Source organism: Amphiprion ocellaris, chromosome 11, assembly GCF_022539595.1.
Source record: "Amphiprion ocellaris isolate individual 3 ecotype Okinawa chromosome 11, ASM2253959v1, whole genome shotgun sequence".
Lineage (NCBI taxonomy): Eukaryota > Metazoa > Chordata > Actinopteri > Pomacentridae > Amphiprion > Amphiprion ocellaris.
The window spans coordinates 28,566,989-28,590,089 of record NC_072776.1 but is presented as its reverse complement, the minus strand read 5'-3'; the positions used below and the strand labels follow the sequence as shown (position 1 = coordinate 28,590,089).

General features: G+C 38.4%; 1 protein-coding gene across 2 annotated transcripts in view; it reads right to left on the bottom strand.

Annotated features, from left to right (window-relative positions):
* The window catches only part of LOC111571685 (radixin-like), a 64,434-nt gene extending 53,525 nt beyond the window's left edge, over window positions 1–10,909 (bottom strand). The window contains exon 1 of one of the 2 annotated variants that reach the window (XM_055015086.1): window positions 10,725–10,909. The gene's annotated coding sequence lies outside the window, so the exon portion shown is untranslated. Of the gene's footprint in view, window positions 1–10,454; window positions 10,643–10,724 lie in introns of those variants that run through there. The other variant, XM_055015087.1, reaches the window with a different exon arrangement.
* Window positions 10,910–23,101: the final 12,192 nt, after the last annotated feature.

Sequence of the window (23,101 nt, the reverse complement as noted above, 5' to 3'; positions counted from 1 at the left end):
GCCTCCTCTCACCATCTGTAGTCACTCTATGGTCTCAGAAATGTCTCTCAAGCAGCAAAAACTGAATAAGAAACACAAACCAGGAAATTAGCTTCTCTGACAGTGGCCAAGGCTATGCTAACAGCTAAGTTAGAAGACAGCCACGGATTAACTTGAAACTGAAGCTGGAAAACAATAATGAATTGGACCTTAATAAGCAATAGAAGTGATAGAACAGTGAAAGATTTAAAAAAAAAAAATTGAAGAACAGCAGATGGAACCGCAGGATTAATATTGTCTGCTGATCTTTCTTGGTGACCAATAATCAGTATCGGCCCTGAGAAAACCGCTATCAGTCGATCCCTCTGAATCATTCATGCATAACTCTTGGCTGGTATATCATAGTCATGCAGTGTGGGGAAAACCCTTCTAATGCCTCCATGAAACTTAGATTCTAACCTACTAACTGTTAACTCTAGTTTTGTACCTCATAGAATTCAGTGTAGCTGCCAGATTTCTTAATGCTTCTAAATGCTCCACATTTCCATCAGAATCCAACTGCAGGCTTTGAAAAGGGATTTCTACATATCTGAAATATACCGAATATTCTCATGGCAAACTGCAAATTTTATAATCACATCAGAGAGCATATGCTATGGAGAAACTCAGCTCTAATTCTCCCTTTCGCATTAGTTCTCTGAGAAATTCTCTTTGATGTGTCACATAACTGTGTCGCATGTCCTGCAAAATCAATGCACCGCTCAGCCGGACCCTCCGTCATCTATCAGTGTCCTTCTGGGGCCAAATCCTGAAGGCAAACCAGGCCCTAGTGCACTCCAGCAGTCAGACCGGCTTCTTTCGTAGGGCATAAAAGCAACTCAACTAAGTCTGGTTTGTTCTTTCAATGACCTGTACACCAACATTTACACTAGAAATAGTAAAAAAAAATGGAAAAACAGCATCAATGTGGCAGCAGCTAATGCAACAAAACATCTTAAATTCTGTTTTTAGCTTTGTAGCTCAGGCAAAGGAGTCAGTTCTGCTCAAATAGATTGTTGCAATTACTTCTTTCTAAAGGATTCCAACTGAATTAGGTTCTCCTTTAGTACATCTATCGATTTAATAATTTTTAATCAATGCAAGAATTTAACCGTTAAAAGTGTTTTCACTGATAAATCTTCACGTCCAAAATGTGTACTTGGCGCCTAATTTAATATCTTCCTCACATACAAGACACTGAATCGTTATCAGCCCCTCGGCTAAACTGTTTAATTTAAAGCAGGTAGATCTAATAAAACTGCACAATATGCAGCCTGTATTGAGTTTATCAGTAAGGTCAGACTGTGCAGTTCAGTGTTCCTCCCCCTCGGCATCTCCCTCTGCTTGCTCTTTCTGTTTCACCTTATCAATGGCAGTAAGTGGGTGAGGAGTTGAATAGTGCACTGACGGGAGAAAAAGGGAGGCACATAAGAATTCAAAGCCTGACTTGACCCATATACCTGCAGTGAGGAGATAGGTGAAGACACTGAATGCTGAAGCAACTAACAGACTTTCATTTAAAAACTGCAGCGCTGACAGGGGGAGATAATGATTCTTTAACTCATCCTGACTATTACTTGGTCATATAATGAAACATATTTTGGATGAAAATGCCTCTTCAAGCTTCATTTCTGTTGTATTTTTAACAGTGCTGCTTCTGAATAATAGTGGCCCAAGCGAAAGCCGGTAACATCCGCTTTGCTCTGCATTCGGCAAGGTGAACACGATTGCAATCTCCAAAATGTAATAGATTTAAATGCCCCAGGCTTTGGGGAAACACATGACCCTCCCCCTGCCTACGTATACATATACACCAACACCTAAGGGTGACCTTTACTGGCTGCTGTAAAGCTACAGTACAAAGGAGGCTTTTCAAGAGAACACAGGTCTGCCCTGTGTAGAGGTCCGCTATCTCACAAGCCTGGACGTATAAAGCCTTAAGGATGTGCGTGTGTGTGTGTGTGTGTGTGTGTGTGTGTGTGTGTGTGTGTGTGTGTGTGTGTGTGTGTGTGTGTGTGTGTGTGTGTGTGTGTGTGTGTAACCGGAGGGTCACTCCCAGGCGGATACAGCTTCCAGGTCACCATTCATGCAGAGAGAAACTCTGCTCTCGGTGCACATAACGACTCTTTCATGTCTCTTGTTTTCTCCAAGTCAGTATCTGCACTGTTGCATGTTGTGTACACTTACAGAGAAGCTCCTGCATAGTCCTGCTTTATCGATTTCAGCTCTGTATAGCTGGTCACGTCTGGTTTCAGTCAACAAGATACTGCTCTGATTGTCCTCATCAATTTTGTCTCTGGTTCTGATTTATGACGTTTTATCTGAGCCACAAAATCACCTAAACTATGCCAATCGCACCATCGTTTGAGGCTGTCAAAACCAGTCCATACATACCTAACATACATAAATGCTACTGTCAATCTGGTGAAAATGAAAATTAAAACATTATCTCTATTTTTACATGTGAAATACTGTTTGTTAGGGCTGCACAGTGGCTTGGTGGTTAGCATTTTCACCTTGCAGCTAGAAGATCCCTGGTCCCATGGAGTTTGCATGTTCTCCCTGTGCATGCATGGGTTTTCTCCAGCTTCCTCCCACAGCCCAAAAACATGCTGAGGTTAATTGGCAACTCTAAATTGTCAGTAGGTGTGAATGTGAGTGTGATTGTTTGTCTCTATGGTGACCTATCCAGGGTGTCCCCTGTCTTCACCCTAAGTCAGCTGGGACTAATTCCAGCCCCCCTGCAACCCTAATGAGGATTAAGCGGTGTATAGACAATGGATGAATGGATGGATGCTGTTTATACTGTTAATAATTGGGATCATTGTGGGCATTTAGCTAGCAACAGGCCACCATGAGAGCACATTAGTATAGCCAGACCATTCTCCAGCACTGATGCTGCACTGTGTAGAATGGTCTGGTTGCACCTCATTAATTAATTCTACTATAGGAGGAGACAAAACGCTCGGTCTCATTTGTATTTCTTCAATTGTTTGTTTGTCTGTAACTGGATATGCTAACTTCTGATGTTTGCAACTAGGAATGTTCAAGATTAAAAAAAAACACTTCAAGTGTACACATGGTGCTGGGATAGACAGAAATAGATAGACAGAAACATATATGAAGTGATAGTATTAATTATTTACACTAAAGCTGCAATTCAGTTTACTTGTATTTTCAGGCAGATTGAAGCTTTCAGGGGTTGTTTATGCCCCCCATTGATCAATGTCTACTACGTGCTTCAGCCATGAATGCTTTGGTTCGACTGACATGAGCTCAGTCATGTTATTTAATAGCTACACCTCGTACATTTTGCAGCACGTCTGACCTGCAGTTTAAACTGTCAAGTTGATGGTTTTATAAATTCATGCCATCCTCCTTGTGTGACAGTCACACTTATGAAGTCATCTCATGTGCTCCATCACATTTTAAATCTACTATTGTACACTTCACTTTAGCCTCATATTTTCTACCGCTTCTTTATTTATGACTTTTATGACTCTCTCAAATCTTGAACACAGAGAATATTTCAGTGAAGTAAAACTGTAATATTTGTCAGATTTTAGATATTTCCCCTGGTTCATTCATTTCCATCAGCAGCTGCGCTTATGTCTTTGTCCAAGTGTTATCTTTAATTTGTACTTCTGCATGTTGGCTTTACTTTGTCGCGTTTAAATCCTTGTGAACACTTATATTTGGTCTCTTTTTTTTTCTTATAATTTGACTTTTATATCTTATTACTTTCCTCATTCAGTGTGTGAACTAAATGAACTTTCAGTGAGAAAGTGAAAGCCTTGTGGCTGCTGAACATCGTCTGGGTTGACTGGTTGAGGTTTAGCTGCTCTGGCTTGTGGTTGTTCTGGGGTTTGGTTGTTCGTCTTTTTGTTGACTAAATAGAGACATTTCAAAGGCTATCAATGCTTAAAAAATGTCCTTTTTAATGGAGAACACTGTCACGTTCTGTGTAATGTCTATAATTGCATGTGTGTTTGCAGATGTTGCAAAGTGTCCTGTTATAAGTGCAAAAGAAGACACATCTGCACACATACTCAACTCTCAACATCTGTTACAACAGCAGGAAACTGTACCAACTGCTCCACTTGACAACTTATACCACTTAAGAGATGAGTGTGAGGAAGGAAGTGTTTGTCAAACAGCACAAATGTCCTGTCCGGAGTGTGAAACGAGTGTGAAACCACAAACATTAAAATATTGCAAACTGATGCAGAAGTTTAAACTTAAACACCGATGTGACGCCGAGAGCAAGATGTGAAATTTGTGAATTTGTCATATTTTTATCTGTAATTCTGCTTCTATGTCAACTCCAAACATTTGAAACTCACAGATGGGAAGAAAAAGAGGACAGAATGGGCAGGATATAGGGAACATACAGCGCATCATATTGTATTCTGAATCTTGACAGTCAACTCTAGAAGATGAGGTAAACTAGTGAAAAACAAACCCAAGCTCATGAAGACATTGCACTGATGACTGAACCTGAATCTGAAACAACCTTTCTAATATAGAGATGCATGAAAGAATGCCAGAGGCTCAAAGAAGATCTCGATCCTAATGATTAAACGCGTTTTCCTTCGTCTGCTCCTCTCAATCCATGAACACCTCATATCCCAAATGACTGAATCTAACTGTAAACAGCCCAAGAAAGACAGATTTGGTAAAAGAAAGTGAAAGATAATAGAGACACTACAACTTGTCTGCCAGTGAACTTGGCTGTGATGAGGTTTGTGAAGCTGAAGAGTTTGTTCCGAGACACCAACTGTTATGAATCAGGTGAAACACGACGAGGGATGTTAATGACTGATTGTTAATTAATTGCCATTACAATTTTAATAATTAGATTAAAAACAGATCAACTGATATGGCAGAAGACAAGGGACATGGATGCCAGAAAATGTGTTGGATATTAGCTGTAGAACCTGGTTGTACCACCAGGTGGTTCCTCTTACTGTACCTCATTTGTTGTGTAGGACTATGGGAAAGTTGATTTTCAAAACAGTTAAATTGTTTTGTAATCGTTATTTCAGTTGTGTTTGAATTTTGATTACTGGGGATGAGTGAGGTGGTTTTTGGTATTTGTGTGGATTAGCTAGCAATGGGCCACCATGACAATATATCAGCATGCCCAGACCATTCTCTAGTGCTGTGTAGAATGGTCTGGTTGCACCTCAGTATCATTCTGCTAACACTCTGGCTCATTCGTATTTCTTTGACAAGGCATCGACGAATATCAGTTTTTCAAAGCCGATATTGATGTTGATTAGTAATCAAGAAAGGGCAATAACTGATATTTGGAACCAAAAATGCATTAAATCTAATTGTTTAACAGCATGTGATAGCAGAGAATGTGGCATTCATAACTAGCCTTCTTCATTAATATGGGTGACTATAATTGAATATGTAAAATAGAAATAGGAGTGACAAAATTAGGACGTTCTTGTCTGTTTATGTGGGATCGACTGAGATTGATCAGTTTGTCTCTTGAAGTTACGTCTACTGTTCTTCTCTGTTTTCCTAATCTTTCACTGTTCTATCACTTTTATTATTCTCCGGACTCTGTCTCAGGTTCATCTGTGGCTGCCTTCTAACTTAGCCACTAGCTGTTAGCATAGCCTTAGCCACTGCAAGAGAATTTAATTTAATTTCCTTTTTTGTGGTAACGGCTTGTGTTTCTTGTTCATTGCACAATCGAAACCTTCATTAGAACATTACATTTTCAGTATGGTAGGTTGCTGCTAAAGGTTGTTGTTCCCGTAGTGAGGGGAAAACTGTGAACATGGTGTCATGTAGATAGCGAAAGGGGAGGAGAAACTGCAAAATGTCTTACATCTGATGTGTCAGGCCACCATGACAAAGACTTCTGTAGCAGTTAATGGTTTCCAGTCAGTGTTTTTCTGCAGAAAACAAGTTTTACCCACAAAGTTTACCAGGATATCAGTCTTGTCAACATGTGACTAATGAGGACAAGTCAGTTTTGCGCCAAACATCAAGTATCCATGGTTACAAATGGCTTTACATGGAATAAACAGTCACTATTTAATTTGCTTAACTGATTACTAAATACTGATTGATAGTGTGACCAACTACCGGTTAAGGAAAATGTTTAAAACAACACATGCTTAAGAGCTACAACTAGTCATTATTATTATCCATTAAACTAAAGACTGTTTTATTAATTTACAAGTTATTTATTTTAAATATAAAATGCCCAAAAATGCTCAATGTGGTTTCAAGTAGTCAAAAGTGGCCTAGTTTACTTTGACAACATTTGGTACTTTTAGGAACAGAATTAGTATCCAATAAGTGTCCATGAAAGAGAGTTTATGAAAGAATTCTTTCACAATGGATTTGTGTTGTAAATTACTTAAAAATTGGTCTCTTTTTACAGTCTGTGTTGTATAGTTAGATTTACCATTATTTTTACTGGTTAGGGTGAGGATTCTCACACTAAACTTCACAAGTTCATGAGCTATCAGGTTTTCAACGTCATTTTCATTCAAGTCTCCAAACCACTAATTTCAAAACGATGACTAAACTGGGTGTTAAAACCAAACTGAACACTTTAATGCCGACCACAGTGCAGAGAAACTTCCTGCTTCAACTTTGGCCTACTATTTTTATTACTAATGCATGCATGCACTTCTGCAAAACAGGGAATGATATTTCTGCTACACTCAGTAATCTTTTTTCTGGCTTTGGTTCAACTGGACAGAGCATGTTTGCATATTTAATAGAGCAAAATAAGCACTCATTTCAAAGATTTTACTAAACATTAGAAGTGCTAACGTCAACTATGGAAGTCTGGAAACGGCAAATGACAAAATACCAGAAAGATCGGCAAGAATCCCCTCTAACAAAGTCTAAAAGGCAAATCTGAACTCAGTACAAAGACAACCAACATCATAACATTCTGGAGGATTCTTCCTGTTAAAGTGAGTTTTCCCCACTTACCCTCAGTGCTCAAAGGGAACCGTTGAACAGCGCTCTCTCTATATAGAATATAATACTGTAAGCCCTTGACTGTACTGTTTGAAGTGGTGCTACACAAATAAAATGGAAACTGGAGAGCTGTTTCAGTCTCACAGTGGCAACTGGTGTGTGAAGAATTTGTTTGAATTCAGCTAGTTTCACATGCTGAATCTGAGGCACATTTGGCAATTTGCTTTCACCATTAACACGTCTGTTGGCTGCTGCAAGTTGGTTTGAATTGCTGCTAAATAAAGTAAGCTTTGGCCTATTTGTTTCTTTCCATGACAGAGGGATGCTGCTGTCAATGTGGATTTGGTGGAGTTTAGTTTAGAGGTGAGAACCCTTCCATTCCTATCACAGTTACACTTTTACTGCTATAGGGGTTTATTTCCAAACCCCAATATGTTCTTATTTTGTCCACAATCTAAATATATACAGGTAACTGTCATAGAGGAGGCAATAACTAGGAAATTCTGTTTTTTAAAAATGTATATGAAAAAAATCACTCATAGTGATGCAGTAGAAATCCAAAAAATGGCACGGCTTCTAGTATAACTAAATCATAAATAACTTTAAGAGTTCTACTGAAAGAAAATCAGTTTTATTACCATAGTGTTTCAAATCGTTACTGCAACGACCGCCTGATCGGTTAATTTTCAACTTTTAAATTAATTACAAGTTATTAAAATAATCAGTTAATCGGTTTTAATAATGTGTGTTTGGTTTTTTAAAAGTTATTTTGTGGGCCTTTTGTTGGCTTTATCAGATAGGTTAGTAGAGATAGACAGGAAAGTAGGAGAAGAATGTGGGGAAGACCTGCAGCAAATGGCCATGAGCTGGAATCGAACCCAGGCTGCTGTCGGACACTATGGCTCCTGTTTATGGGTCGCCGCTGAGCTATCCAGGCGCCCTTTAACAACTCTGTGGTAGTAAACCGAATATCTTTAGCTGTGAGACAAAACAACACATTTTGGAAAACACATTCAACATTTTCTGACATTTTAGAGCAGTCAACTAACTGATTAATCCAGAAAGTCATGATTTTGTTCATAACATATAATCAAAACCACTATGTCTACCACTAAACCACTAAGTCTCTCTTCTTTCATTTCTTCTTCTTTCCCTACAAATTCTCCCCACTATTGTCTTCACTTTTTGGACAGTTCACCTGTTGGATAGGTGAGTGTCATCATTTTTAACCTAATGCATCCTATTGTTATTGTTTTTGTGTGTATTTTTGTTTCCATCATCATCACTGTATCTGCTTCCGCCTGTTAATAAAGATTGTGGCACATTTTTGCCTACAAAGTGATTTTTAAGAGATGAGCTTAATTGTCTTAAAACTGAAGGTAAATCAAGAAAACTTCGGTCCTGTTTCTCTCAATTTTTTCTATTTGCACAGGAGTTGGAGTAAGCAGCTTATCATGTAGTGTTTTTTCTGTATCACTCGGTGTTTTCAGGTATGTCTGAATGTATACGAGTTTGCATTCAGTGTAAAACATGTAAATATTCACTCTTTTGTGCAGCTCTACTGTGGGCTAGTAGCTGCTTATCACGTTTTATTTTTCTCAATCGTTTTCTGTTAGTTTAAGTTTTTAAATCTGTAAATGGACAAGCGCCTGACAGCTTCAAACAAAACCTTAAAATGCATGTTTTTCAGTTTGTATTTATGCAGAATATATGTAGTTTCGTGTAATTTACAAGTATCAGAAAGATCTATTTCTTTTATTATGGCCTCTTGCATTTTATTGTCTTGTGTTTTATCACAATTGCTTTTTTCAGTTTTTACCTGAACATTCAGGTTTTATTTTTAAACTCTTGTTATTGTAAAACATTTTGAGTTGCATTTTCTGCATAAACTGTGCTATACAAATAAATTGATAATTAACATTGTCAGAATAAATGAAGAACACCTGCAGGAGATCACTGCAAGTCACAACATCTTCTGCAAAAAACAACACAGAACACCGTCTCTTTAAACTTTAGTGTACAAAATGGTAGCCAAACTTTTTCCAAGCACTAAAAAAAAAGTTCATGTTCATATTCAAAGTGGGTAAAAAATGACTCGACAATAATTCTAAGGCTTTTTATAAAAGAAAACAAGCGTGATTTTAACTGAACTCGCATTAAGGTCACAAAGACACACAAAACACCTTAAGAATGACGTTAAGATAGACATGGATTTCGGCCTGGGCGATGAAACAGCAGCAACACGCACTGGCAATAGACGCTTTATCTTTTTAAAAAAATGTACACTTAAATCCATTGAACGCAAACTGACATCAGAAAATGCAAAGTTCAGTTGCATGAACCAACTTCAACCCTTGCTGACAGATTTTCACCATTTTTTACAGTGTTCATGCCCAGCCTTTTTAACTAACACAATATAGAAGCCCACTGGTTACACTGGGACACTTTCTCTTCAGTCAAATGGCAGACAGACAAACACTCCCAAGTATTAAAAAGTTATTTTTTTTATTGTAATAGGTAAAAAAAAAAATTTCAAATTTTTTAGAAAGCTGTAGGAGTAAATTAGGCATGAAAGTGAGGTCAGGAGAGGTCAACACTCTGGTCTTAAGCCATGGGATTATTCAACAGGTTACAAAAAAATAGCGCAACAGAGCGAAATCTAAAACCAGCAGTCAGTGGTATCTCATGTCATGATGCGCAGCGCCTCTTTCTCAGATGAGTTGTAATTTGGTCCCAGAGGGGGGCGGGCCCGAGCGCAACAGGAGGGTTTGACGGACGGGGAAATTAGCCAATAATGACACCAATCGGCAGCCCTGGACTTCCCCTGACGCCGGCGGAGCATCTGTTGGTGCCAGATCGACCTCAAACCATCAAGTGTGGGCGCGTTGATGTGACTTTACGCAGCAGTGAAGTTTACGCGCAAAAGCCGCCAAAGAGCGAACTCAGGGAAGCGAGGTTGCAGTTTATTTACTGACCAACAGCGAGTTTTCTGATGTAAAAATGCGCCTTTTAACTAACTTGTTCGCATTATTAAAGAGAGGTAGCTGTCTTGGCTTTAAGTTGCAGTATGTGAATGATTTGGAGGCATGCGCAAAAGACGTATGGTGCCAAATTTCAGCAACAGACGCCAACGCTGTTTCTGTGCAAGTGTTTGGCACATTGTTGCAGAGAGAAACGCGCATCGTCAGCAGCAGCAAAGTTGCAAACGGCGCAAGAAACATTGTCTGAACAAAAGCAACACAAAAACACAAACAGGACGTCACCAAATTCCAACAGCAAACGTGTTGAGCTCGTCCAGGTCGAAACATTTAGTCAACAAACGTCCCAATGTGTCTGGTTTGAATGTGGAAGCGTAAAAATCATGAGGCGCCTCCGGGTCATTCTGTGAAAAGCCACTAGCATCTAATTACCCGGTTCTGTTGCATAACACTGTACCTGACATACGGCTCCTCAGCGCAAAGTGACACCGCTTTACTCACCCGTCCTCCCCTACTGAACGTGCGAGAAGAAGCCGGTTTCTGCAGCGGAGGTGAAGCGACCAAACTGTCACCACGCCGCCGCCTCCAACCTGCCTGTCAGAAAAACGCTGTGGAATAAGTTTCACGGCGTTCGTTAACGGGCCCTGCGTAAAAACAGCCCGGTTACCGTCCTCCAGCCCGGAGAGGAAAATAAATCCCACCTCATTTGAACGGCTTAAAAGGGGAGGCAGGCGGAGAGAGAGAGGGAGAGATGAAGGCGATCAAACTCACCTCTAACGCGCTGAGGATGTCTCCAACTGTCCTCCCTCCACCCGGCCGCGGTGCTTTATATATCCACAGCGGGGTAAAAATAGAGCCCGTCCTCTGCGCGGTTTACCGGACGCGGTGCGCGCTCAGAGTGTTCGGTGACACTGGCAGGAGAGGAGGCTCCTCCGCCAGTCTCCCACAGACCGGAGAGGAGGTAGTCAATATGGCTGACGGGCTCACCGTACCGAGGCGTGGTGAGCCGAGTCCTGCATATTCTCCCCCTCCCTCCCTCACCCCCTCCCTCCCTCACCCCGTGACTGAAACTCTGCAGAGCGGCCTGCTGCGGGGTGAGGCAAACTTTGGCATACCCAAAGAGCACACCTTAAACACCTCAGTGAGTATTATAGACAGACACTGCAAAGTTTATAGGTTGAGAGTAAAATACACAAATCTGTTCGGTTGGACTTGTAAAGATGCGACTGCAAGCCACAATTTTGGTTCAAATTTGGTGATATTTACAGGAAAACCTCCCACTTTAGTAGCCAACATCTGCACCAGTTCAAGCACTGCAAAAGTTCCACGTTTCTGTGAGCAAAGAGCATTAAAAGAACACCTGCAACGCTCTAACGTCCTCAAAATTAGCTTCAACATGAGAGTATTTTCAAATGAAGTTATTCACTGACTGAGTTGAACATGCAGGTGTTACCGAGTACAAATGAAAAACCCAAACTAAGTCTGTAAAGACAAGCATTGTCAGTCTTTGTGTGGATTCTCATTTGACTTTTCTCTCTGGTTCTTCACTGAACTAAAGACCCAGCCAGATTTTTTTTTAGTTCCATAAATGTTCTGAGAAAGTTTGCCAAAGTTTTGCTGCAGGAATTTTTCTTTTAGTGCTGTGGAAAAGCAGCATCAAGAGAACAGGTATGAAGCTGTAACTCCCTCAAAATGAGCTTCAGCATGAGAATATTTTGCAATACATCATGCACTGACAAAGGTAAACATGTAGAAGTTACAGTGTCCAAATAAATCACCCAAAATATGGCTGCAAAAACAACAATCCTCAATATTCCTGGTTCTTAGCAGAACTGAAGACACAGCTAGATTTTTTTTTTTTTTTTAGTTCCAGAAAAATTCTGAGAAGGTTCTACAGATGTTATCAGCAAGATAACAAGATTTTATTTTAGTTCACAGAATGTTTTTCTTAAAGGAAGGCTACCTAAGATGTTCTAAAAATGCTCGATGATAACATTGTTAGACTGTTCTTACCTCAGAACATGTTATATATAGAGCATATAATATGTCGCTGCAAAATTTATAGACATGTTTAGAGTACAATGCACAAGTCTGTTTGGTTGGGTTTGTAAGGATGCAGTTGAAAGCCACAGCTTTGGTCCAAATATGGTGACATTTATAGTAAAATCTCCCACCTGCAAGCACAGTTTAAGTTCCATTAAGATATATTATTTTTCAGGAGAAAAACAGGTGTGATGCTCTAATTCCCTCTAAATCAGCCTCAGCATGAGAGCATTTTGTAATAAAGTCAGTCACTGACAAAGTTCAACATGAAATCATGTATAATCTAACACTGTTTTTTACTGAATCTCTGAGGATTAAGTATCATAGAGACCCACAGAGTCTCTGTTGATGGACAGACATTTTCTTTGCTGTTCTACATGATGTTGTGTAGCTTCGCTTGTGACTTTTGCAGTGAATTTTTTTAGCCACCTATAATGATCAAAAACCTACTGTAGGAGATGATAATTGGCTAATGAGTATTTCATGTGAGAAAGTGAACCACAGTAGAGACACAGCGGGGAGAAGTTGTGGTAGAAAACATCATGTTGGGATCTTCCATGTATTTGTATGTCGTTCCTAAGCATCCTCATCCTAACAAATAGTTTTAGAACAGTAACTTTAAGGTATCAATGCAAATTTAAAATAATTGTGCTGCTTGAACAACTTCCTGGTGAGATAGTAATAATGTTAATATTGTATTGTATCAAGGCTTCAATAACCACAACACAATGCTTTTAATGAGCCTCAAACATAAGATAAGACACTATTAAAGAGAAAATTGTGTTTTAGAGAACATGGAGTGTAAATGCTGCACAAATTACGTTTAATGGGAATGGCATAGGCTTATTTTTTTCAATGTGAAGTTTTTCAAAATAAGACTCAACACAAATGCTTTCCCAAGAGCTGATGGAAAAACAAACAAAAAAGCAGATATTTAAACTATATAATTTCATCTGTGTATTTTACTATTTTTTAGTAGTAATCAAATATATTTCCCACGTTGGTCTCTGTAGTTTTCTCTCCACCTCAGCACGCCTCACTGCCAGTCTGGAGCTCCTGAAAAAGCTCCCCATTCATCAGCGCCTGTAAATAGTGCTCTTATTAAAATAGCTGCGTTGTGAGGAGGAGAGATGTGTCATGTTTGAGTCAGCGGCATGCAGCTCGGTTAAACCTGATGAGGAAAACACCCGAGGATCAGTGAGCTGCTGTGTGACTGGTGCCTTTAGAAGTCACGTAAATGAAGCTCTGATAACAGTTTATTTGCAAATATCTTCCTCCTGCTTGTTACTAAAGGTGATTAATACTTATTTAACAAGGTTCTCTTGAGCACAAACACCAGCTTGATATATTATATATTATATATAATATACAGTGTTCATCCTCGCTATTATTTGCACATTTCATCGTTCTGCTCACACAATATTTGGGAGTTGCCCATCTGTCTGGGGTCAGATATCGGATCTGAATACAGGCTGCAGTAAATGAAAGGAATGTGTGGTGCCGTGTGGGATGGCAGCACTGGGGAGAAAGTGAAGAGAAGCTGGTTGAATATAGAGGCCAGATTATAATGACAGACCTCCTGGGAGGCTGATTCACCAGTTTGCATCTCTGACCTATTTTAACGTCTCTGACATAAATGTGAAAAACTGTGTGGAAACTGAAAACGCTGCAGGCCGAAAATGCAAATATATAAACATTTCAGCATAAATTCCTATTATATTCAATTAATATTTTTTATCTGTAAGCTTGCTTGAAGATGTAATGGCATTTTGATACAGAGCACACATTTATTTGACATTATTAAAAGTATGTGTTACTATACTGGCATTCATTGTACACCAGCCTCCAGAAGAGGACTTAAAGTTGCTGATAAATACTTGTTCCTCTTCTGTCCTTCTCCTGCTGGTGGTTTGAGAGCCCTAGCAGCTGATGTCGATCGATTTCTCCGAGTTAAACGCTGGAAGTGAATATTCAGCTCATCAGCTCTGCAGGAAAAACACTCAGTACCTTCCACGTTTTAAACGCCGTCCACATTCCTCCCACACATGGTTCTTCTTCTCGTTCTCACCTCCTCCAGGACGCGACCTCTCACTTTCACTCTGCGAGTTTCCAGTCAGCAGTTTTAGAAAGTAATGTAGTACATTAAATGGGATTACAGTAATCTGAGGGATGCTCTCCGGCGACACACTCTGTGTGATTCTCTTCCACTAACAAGTGAAGTAAAACCTCCAGCAAACTGAACTGATTATTGTGGAATCTGGTAAATAAAACCTTTGATCAGCCGCACAAATATCTGTAACTACATTTGTTTAGAAATGGCTCAAGACTCAACTTTATATTCTTGTTTTTAAGTTTTATGTGATAGTTTGTTAGTAGATGGTTAACAGCTTTTAAGTTCTCCTTTGTTCCGTTGCAGCTTTTCATCTGTTTTTTGCAGTTTTATGCCTTTTTTTCAAGTTTATACAAAATATGCATATAGTTCTGTAATATTCTGTTGCCTTTTTTGCTTGATTGAATGACATTAGACGGTATAATGTGCTTGACATCAGGTTTCTGCTGTGCAACACTGACACCCTCTGGCTACGTACATCATTACAACAGTTTATTGGTCTCCAGGGCAACATGAGGTACAAAGACACTGCAGTAAAAACCTTCCTCACAAGCAGGATGGTGCTGCTTTGCATCATAATTTGGAGTCAGATGTGTTGTTTTCTCTTGAGGTGAAAAAGAGAAATTAGAGAACAACTCTCACACCTTACATTCTTAAGCCCATTAGTCATCTTTTTATATCAATAAAAAGATGACTAATGGGCTTATCAATGACAATAACTGTAAACATAGGCCCTTTTCTGTTTGTAGTGCTTGGTTTATTGTTGCTTTTTTGTGTATTATTTCTTAACAGGAGAGGAGAGATAGATTATTTTAACAAAGTAGAGTACAATATAGTGTTTTGTGGTGAATTACCTCATTCATTTTGATTCATAGTTTGTGGTGCTTCAGCTGGATGTGTCAGCTTGCTGTTACAGCCATCATTAGGGCAACAATACAAGTTGGTAGCTGAGAAAACTTGATTTATTGACCAAAAAGCCAGCAAACAAACTGAAGAAGAATCAGACAAAGGATACAACATATGATCCAAGTATGTAAATAGCACACAGAGTGTATGGGTGTGTGATAGTGCAGGAAGCTGTATTTTCAGGTGGACCATGTGCAACTAATAACCCTCAATTCTGCACCTGCAAGACACAACCTAAAGAAACGGAAACATTAGTGTACATGCAGAGGAGTTGTCTCTTCCTATTCTGCTGTTTTTTGTAGATTAAATTTAACAATTAAGAACAAATATCAAATTAATTAGTTGTATTCTGCATGTAGGTATGCAGCTTAAACTAAAAAAAAAAGTGAAATGAAATTGTGGCTTTGTGTAGCAGAGTGCTCCTTTCGCTGCAGAATATTCTCTAAATCCTATTTGAAAGTCTTGTCCTGCTGAGATGGACGGTATAAAGATGTAGACTTTGGATGATCTTGACCTCTGACCTTCATGTTAAATTAGGAAAGACACTCGACATAGTAGAAATACAAAGTAGGAACACATTTAAACTTTCCATCTGATGGCGTTACAGTCAGTCTTGCTAGTTTGGTAGTAGAAGAATAAATGCAGATTTGATCCAATCAACAGGTGCTATTTTCTTTCTTTTTGTCTTTTTTGAACAAAGATTTGAAACATGGAACCACTAGTGGGCGTTTTTTGGCATCTTTTCCAATGAACTGCAATTCAGACATTCTTAGGTCTTGTGCATCGTTTTTTTTAAGCATCCAGTGATTTTATTCCTGTCTCCATAGCAACACTGTCTCTGTAGTCTCTGTAGTCTTAGTCTACACAAAAACTGTGACTGTAAAGTCATTTAATTTACTGATAGAACACAACTAACAGTGCAAAGTGTGTGTGGAATCAATTTTAAGTAGAATTTGGTCTTTTCTGAGACATTTCTACGGTCTGTCATCTGTGAATATTTTAATCCGTTGCCTAAATTATTCATAGTGTTCAACAATCACCCTTAACATCTGGAGCTGACCGAGCAAACATCTGCACAGATCTGTGCGTGTCTCTGGTTGCAGTGAGTGTATGATGAAGCATGAAATAAAGTCTTTGAAGTGTCCTGTTTCATTAGTAAACCCACAGAAAGGGTTTCTGCACAGCGACCTCCAAACAGTGGCTCTTTTCATGTGATGATTAATGCTGCCAGGTCTGCGTCTTTGTGCAGAGAGTATCAGTAAAGAGATCCGCAGGGACTCATTCACCTCCAGTCCCACAACGTTATTACAAAAGAGCAAAGTTAACATTCTGCCCAAACTCTATTTAACTCCCGCTGAGATCAGAAATGGCTTTTTTAAAGCACATTTGATTAACAAAGCAACAAAAACTGCCCCCAAGAAATGACAAACGGTGAAATCAGGGCTGTGGAGAGTAAAAAACTATCTCACTTATTTAAATTCAATCACACAGACAATGGGACGATCATTCAAATCAGCCCTGCACATGCAAAATGAATGGGATTCAAAGGTGAAAGTTCAGTTTATTCTATAACAGATTCACTTTTTACGTTTGATATCCTGTATTTCAGAACAAGGTTGCTGTTTTATGTATATAGTAGATACAAGTGCAGAATTTACGTCAAATAACCAACAAAAGAACATTTACTAGCAATCTTGTTAGTTAATTCAACACCTTTTCAGAAAAAATGCCAAATATTTTCTGCTTCTCTTATTAGATTATTTTGATCCCGTTTTATATCATTCCAAAATGTACTATATTTGATTTTTAACTTAACCAATATGTTGATATTAATAACTTGTTATTTTATGTGTTGTGTATAATCTTCATCCTAAGAGTGACTAAAGCTGTCACATAAACATAGTAGAGTAGAAAGTGCAGTATTTCTCTCTAAAATGAGTGGATTACAAATATTAAGTAATGTTAAATGGAAATACTCAAGTAAAATACAAATATCAAGTATCTCAAAGTTCTATTTAGGTACAATACTTCAGTAAAAATTTAACAATATGTTGATTTTAAAGGTTTGTTCTATTATCTGGTGTGTATTCATCCTAAAAGCAGAATCTAAGAGATTGGAAAGTTTCCTTCTGAATGTAGCGGAGTGGAAATATAAAGCAACATCAGTTGGAAGTATTTAAGTAAAAATACAAGTATTTCAAAATTGTAGTTAAATAGAGTTACATTGAGTTCCACTGCAGTCCACAGTGTCTGGCTTCCTGGCATGTGTTGTTTGCTACAACTACTTCAAAATGTGTGCAATGAACTTAAGTGTGTGAGGTAAAGTTCTCAAATTCTTCTCACAGTCTCATTTGAATATTCTGTCACTCTTGTACACTAAAAAGGTCCAGGCATGCCTCTTTTTCTTATTCTGATGTCTGAGCAATGGCTTTCTTGCTGCCACTCGGAGTCTTCTCTTCACAGCTGAAACTGAGACTTGCTCACTTTGACCACTATTAAGTTGTGCTTGAAGCTGTTGTCCTGTGAGCTTCCTATCACCAAGCTGTTGACTCAGAAACTTGTCTTCTGATTCTGTTGTGGCTTTGGGTTTTCCAGACCTCTTCCTGTCAGAGTTTCCCCCAGTTTCTGAATTCCTTTTGATGGTGAAGAAAACTGTACTCACCGACACCTTGACTTTCTTCACAGTTTCTCTGTAGGAAAGACCTACATGGTCTGTCTCTCTTCTATTGTTAATTGCCTTTTCCTCGCCATTTTTATAGCAACACACTACTTTCTGCAGTACAATACTGTTGAAATAATGCTCTGGAGGATATGGTGCCACAGTGCGTTCCAGCACTACTTTTATGCAGACAGAGAAGGTAATGAGAAATCCAGAAAAGTTGGGACACTTGTAGGATTTGGTGGCATCAGCTTTCAAGGTTTGATCAACCTCCATTGCTGCAGAACAGCTTTAAGCTATTAACCCATTTCTTGTTCACTGAAAAAGACCTTTTTGTATAATTCTGAAATGTACATTATTTTTCAGTTTTGGGCAACCTTTTTTTTTTTTTTTTTTTTTTTTTTAAACTTCTGGCAGTTCACAACTTGCCTTTGTACCATTTCAAGCTATTCATTGGACTTGAACTACTTGAATTTCATTTTTTTTAAATGGAAAAATTCTAAAACTTTTGACCAGTAGTGTATATTCTGTAGACTTTTTTTCTATATTATATTTTTAAAATCTTGTTTCACTTTATTTGATTTTATCTTCACTTTATACCCTAATATTCTGCGTTGTCATATTGTTTACCCCTTTATTGAATACCAATGCTGCTGCAACAACTTAATTTCAGTCCATGGATTAATAAAGTCATCTAAGTCTAAGCAGAAAACATTTCAAACAGCAGCACTGGTGTAAAATCTGAGCTGCAGTTTCCTCCATGACCACATGAGAGCAGCAAACCACCGCCTGCTGCTGCACACAGAATAACTGGATCCTCCTCTCATTTAAAATATTAAGCAAACAGCACTGAATGGTTTAATCTTGATGTTTGCACGAGGCATTCTTTGCCTATTGATTGCTTCAAGTTTAAAGCAAACACGGGTTTAACTTGTTTAATAGGAGAGTCAACACAGCGTGGAATTCCTATTCTGCCCTGATTATGACTAACTAACCATCAGAGTACAGTACAATAGGCACTGTGTTTACACATGGAGGCGGTTTTCTATTGTTAATAGTGGGACTGAATGCAGCCTGACCATGATTTAACTCTCTGCCAGGTAAAGTTTACAGCAAACTAAGATGCTGTGGGTGACTTATGGTGCCGCTTTGATTTGTTCTGACCTCAGAAGACTTTAGAAACTTTTCCACCGTTTTTCTTAAACTTGCAAAATCTAATGCTCAGTAACTTTTCTAGATCTCAGTGTCGAAATGTTGACTATGTTGTCCATGAAGAACTTAGAGTTATTGCTTTTGCAGACTTTTTTCTACGAGGAAACACATTTTAAGTCCACATTTCTGCAAGTTTTCTTTCTATTGTCTGTGTTTCTCATCCCACAGATCATCTAGAAGAGCAAAAGATTTTGTGATTTTATTTATCTGCACTTGTTCTGTTTTTTCTTGTTTCAACAGGCAGCAAATATCAAATAATCCACTTCTTCTGTGGCTTAAGTGTTTGCAAGCTAGAATAAATTAAAAAAAAAAAAAAGATTAAAAACACAAATAAAAACCAAGAATTTGACCGTGCTTACAGTATGTTTGAATACTGCTGCTGGGAAAATGTGATTAACAGCATCTTTATGAAATACATGTCTTGTAAAATGTACTCAAACACATCTAAAGCGAGTGAAAGTGCAGGAGCTCTCTCCTTTACATTAACCAGAGACCTCCCAGCTTCTCGGCGTTATTGTATTCCTCATCTTACGGCCTCATAACTCCACTTTTGGCATTTATAATATTTCAGTCGTTGGTTCTCTTAGGCCTGTCCACCGTCTGCCAGAAAACAAGTTTCATGTAACTAGATGTTTCTTTGAGATATGAGTGGAGCTCTCATCAGATATCACCGCTGCATTTATCATCTGGACACAGTTCGTCCTGTAAACGTCAGTTCAGCGAGTTTTGTTTGGTATCGAGCAGCTCTAGCAACCAGGCCAACAAAGACCTGGACAGTCAGCACAGAGTTTGGCTCTGACTGCAAGGTGACGTGATGTTTTCAGCAGCAACGCCAGATGAAATATTATGCAGGTGGAGGAAGAGACTGCAGGCTGGGAAAGTGCTGAATACATCAAATTGTGGCTCTATTGGCTAATGAGAATGAAAATTGTGATTTCCATGATTGTAACTGCTCAAAAAAGCCATTTGTCAGTTAAGTTGAGACAAAGCGGTTTAATTCCATTTACTAAAACTCAGATGACACGTCTTTGTGACATTGTTAGGAAACCAACCACCCACAGCTGGAGCACTGGAGAAATTGTACCTGTAAAAACTATCACCAAACAAAGACTTTAAATCAAGATACATGCAAAAAAAAAATACAAAACCATGACTGAGTAGCCTTGGCGTTGTAGTGGAATAGTAGTAGCCCTACGTAGGGATACAGTGGAACATTTCCAGCAACCATCACTCCTGTGTTCTAATGGTACATTGTGTTGTGTTAGCTAATCATGTTGACAGGCTAATTGATGTTTAGATAGACCCTTGTGCAGTTATGTTCGCACATGAATAAAAGTGTGAGTTTTTATGGAAAACATGAAATTGCCTGGATGACTCCAAACCTTTGAGCGGTAGTGTATATTTTGGTATATTTTGTTTCATATTACTTAAATGTTTTCACTACTTTTGCTGCTGTAACACTGAAAATTTCCCTTTTGTGAGATTAATAAAGGCCTATTTTATCTTACATTAAAACACCGTGATGAAAAAACCCTACACATTTGGCTTACCAGAGTCACAAGTGTACATACACTGTACAATTAAACATTTTTAACATTTTTAACTGTAATTTTTTTCAACAATTTACAGTTATTTTACAAATATTCTGTTTTGTTAAAATACAGATAAAAATTAATAATGTCACAGAAATTACAGTATATTTTGCACACTAACTATAAAAAAGTTTTAAAAACTGATCAAAACTGTTGATAACATCCACATCACACTATTATATAGCATTGTAGTGCTTTTTTGTTATGTTGTGTATTTAACACAGCTGATTATCAAGTATATTTGCCTCCACTTTCATATCTTATATTTAAACAGTGCACCAGCCACTATCGCTGCAGAAAAATAATCTTTGATTGTGTTATTCAAACTTGGTCAGTGGCACTTTAGTCTTTACTAAGACTGTGGTTTGATCCACATCTTTAGTGGCTGCATGAAGGCTGAGGAGGACGTTTTGTTCCATTTTGAGTTGGTCGTCATTCTGGTGGCTCCTTTTGGCATAATTTTCCTTTCCACAGCTACATAATGACGCCTCTGATGTAAAATAGGGACAGAAATCAAAGCTGCCTGATTAAAATGTCCCTTGTGTCTGGATGGAAAATGATTAATTCAGCCAAATTACAGTAAATAAATAAAACATTTACCTTTAACATGTTTGTCTGTAATTTTCTTTCTAATCTCCTGAGACAACTCTTTCCTTGGCTTCCTCTGGTCCATGTTTAGTGTGGTACACACCATGTCACCAAACAGCACAGTGACTACTTGTAACCCTATAAATAGGCCGACTGACTGATTACAAGTTTGTAGACTCTGTGATGCTAATTAGAGGACACACCTTGATGGAACATGTCCCTATGGTCACATTATTTTCAGTCTTTTCTAGGGGGACCATCATTTTTGTCCAGTCCTGTTTCATGAGTTTATTTTTTTTAAAATAATTCTGTTAAACCACAGTTCAAAAGCAATGTCTGATTTTCATTGGTTAATTTTCATAGAATTATTATTTATTATTACTCTTGTCAGATTCAAATTATTTCTGTGACCATTGCGGGTTTTTCTTTCATTAACTGAGGGGTACCAACAATTTTGTCCACATGTGTAGCTCAAAACACCAGAAAAAACTATATTTATTGTATTGTATATTACATTGCAATATCCTCTTATTTCTGGTCTAGCGTTATACACTTTACAGTACTAAAACTTAAGTATAATAAATGGCAAACCGTAAAGCTCTTTGCACGATGAAGCCAACACCATTCACGTATTGTTTCTCCATATTAGGTATTGTAGGATTATATTTCAGTTTTACTCCGAGGACCACTTTCACATGCTGCCCAATCAGTCACAGTGACAAGTGGCACGTGTCGTCAACTCCAGACTCTCAGTGTTTCCATGGCTTTATATGGTGGAATCACAACTTCAAAGAATCCAGGCCAGAAACAGAGAGGTAAAGCAGGAGGGTGGTGGGCTGCAAGGATAAAGATGAAACGACAAAATGAGGATTAAATGGGAATTCAGAGTGACAAGAAGCAATAGCAGCAAGCAGAAGAAAAGCCAGTAAAGGAGAGAAGAGGGGAAATAACTCAACAACGTGACTCATCAGGCTTTTTGAGACATGTGTCCCAGAGTTTCTAGGATATTAAAGACGTTCCACAGGCCAAATTGTGTCTTGATATTCTGGTGCATCATAATATGTCTTACTTTAATAGTTGTTGTTGTAGCTAGTAATAAGAAAACCATTAAAGTAAGACATGTTACGTCTTACTTTCATGGTTTCCTTTTTAACAGCTACAACAAAAAGCATTAACATCACTTGAAATGAGTTGGAAACATTTCGGTGTGTTTTTTTTTAAAAGTTGTGCAACTTTCCTAAGCATAGTAGGTTAAAGTTGAACCAAGAAGCTGCTAAGCTGTCATGGATGTTTATGGCAGATACTTTGGGTAATAAGTGCACTTTAAACCTACTATTTTCTCTTCAGTTTTATTTGGTTAAACTGGAGGTTTTTTGAAAGCCTGTCTCGTCCTGTCTTTCCAACGACAGACTTCTTGGTGGCAGCATCGCCATGTTCCCTCTCTTTAATTAGCTTCTATGTTATTATTACTGATAGGAACAACTACAAAAAACACAACTGGACCCAAAGTTGTAAGAAAGTCGAATTTTCCTTGTCAGACCAGGCAAGTTGCCTCACTTTTAAAATGCCAAGGTGATCAAAAGATTATATGGACTTTATATAAAGACAGACCAACTCATGAACAGCAGTTTTCATGCTGTCATCATCTTGATAGTGCTTGACTCTACCTAACTACCATCTAATCCAAAAGTTCGCAAAAAAGTATGACATGAGTGGAGCTGAGGTGGACCATAAACTGTCCTATGCCTTTCATTATGCATAACTCCAAGCCTTAATATAATTCAACAAAGTCCATTACACAAGAATTTATCCTCCATCAATGGGTAAATCAGCTATAGAGACCAAAACTGTTTCTTGTACAAGGCTGTAAATTTATTTCTGCTGTAAAGTTAGTTGTTTTAACATGGGGGTCTATGGGGAACGACTCAATGTTGGAGTCAGCCTCAAGTGGACACTTGAGGAACTGCAGTTTTTGGTACCCGCTTCATTTTTAGACCCAGAGTTTGCTGCTTGGTTATGTTGCAGACACTAAATAGAT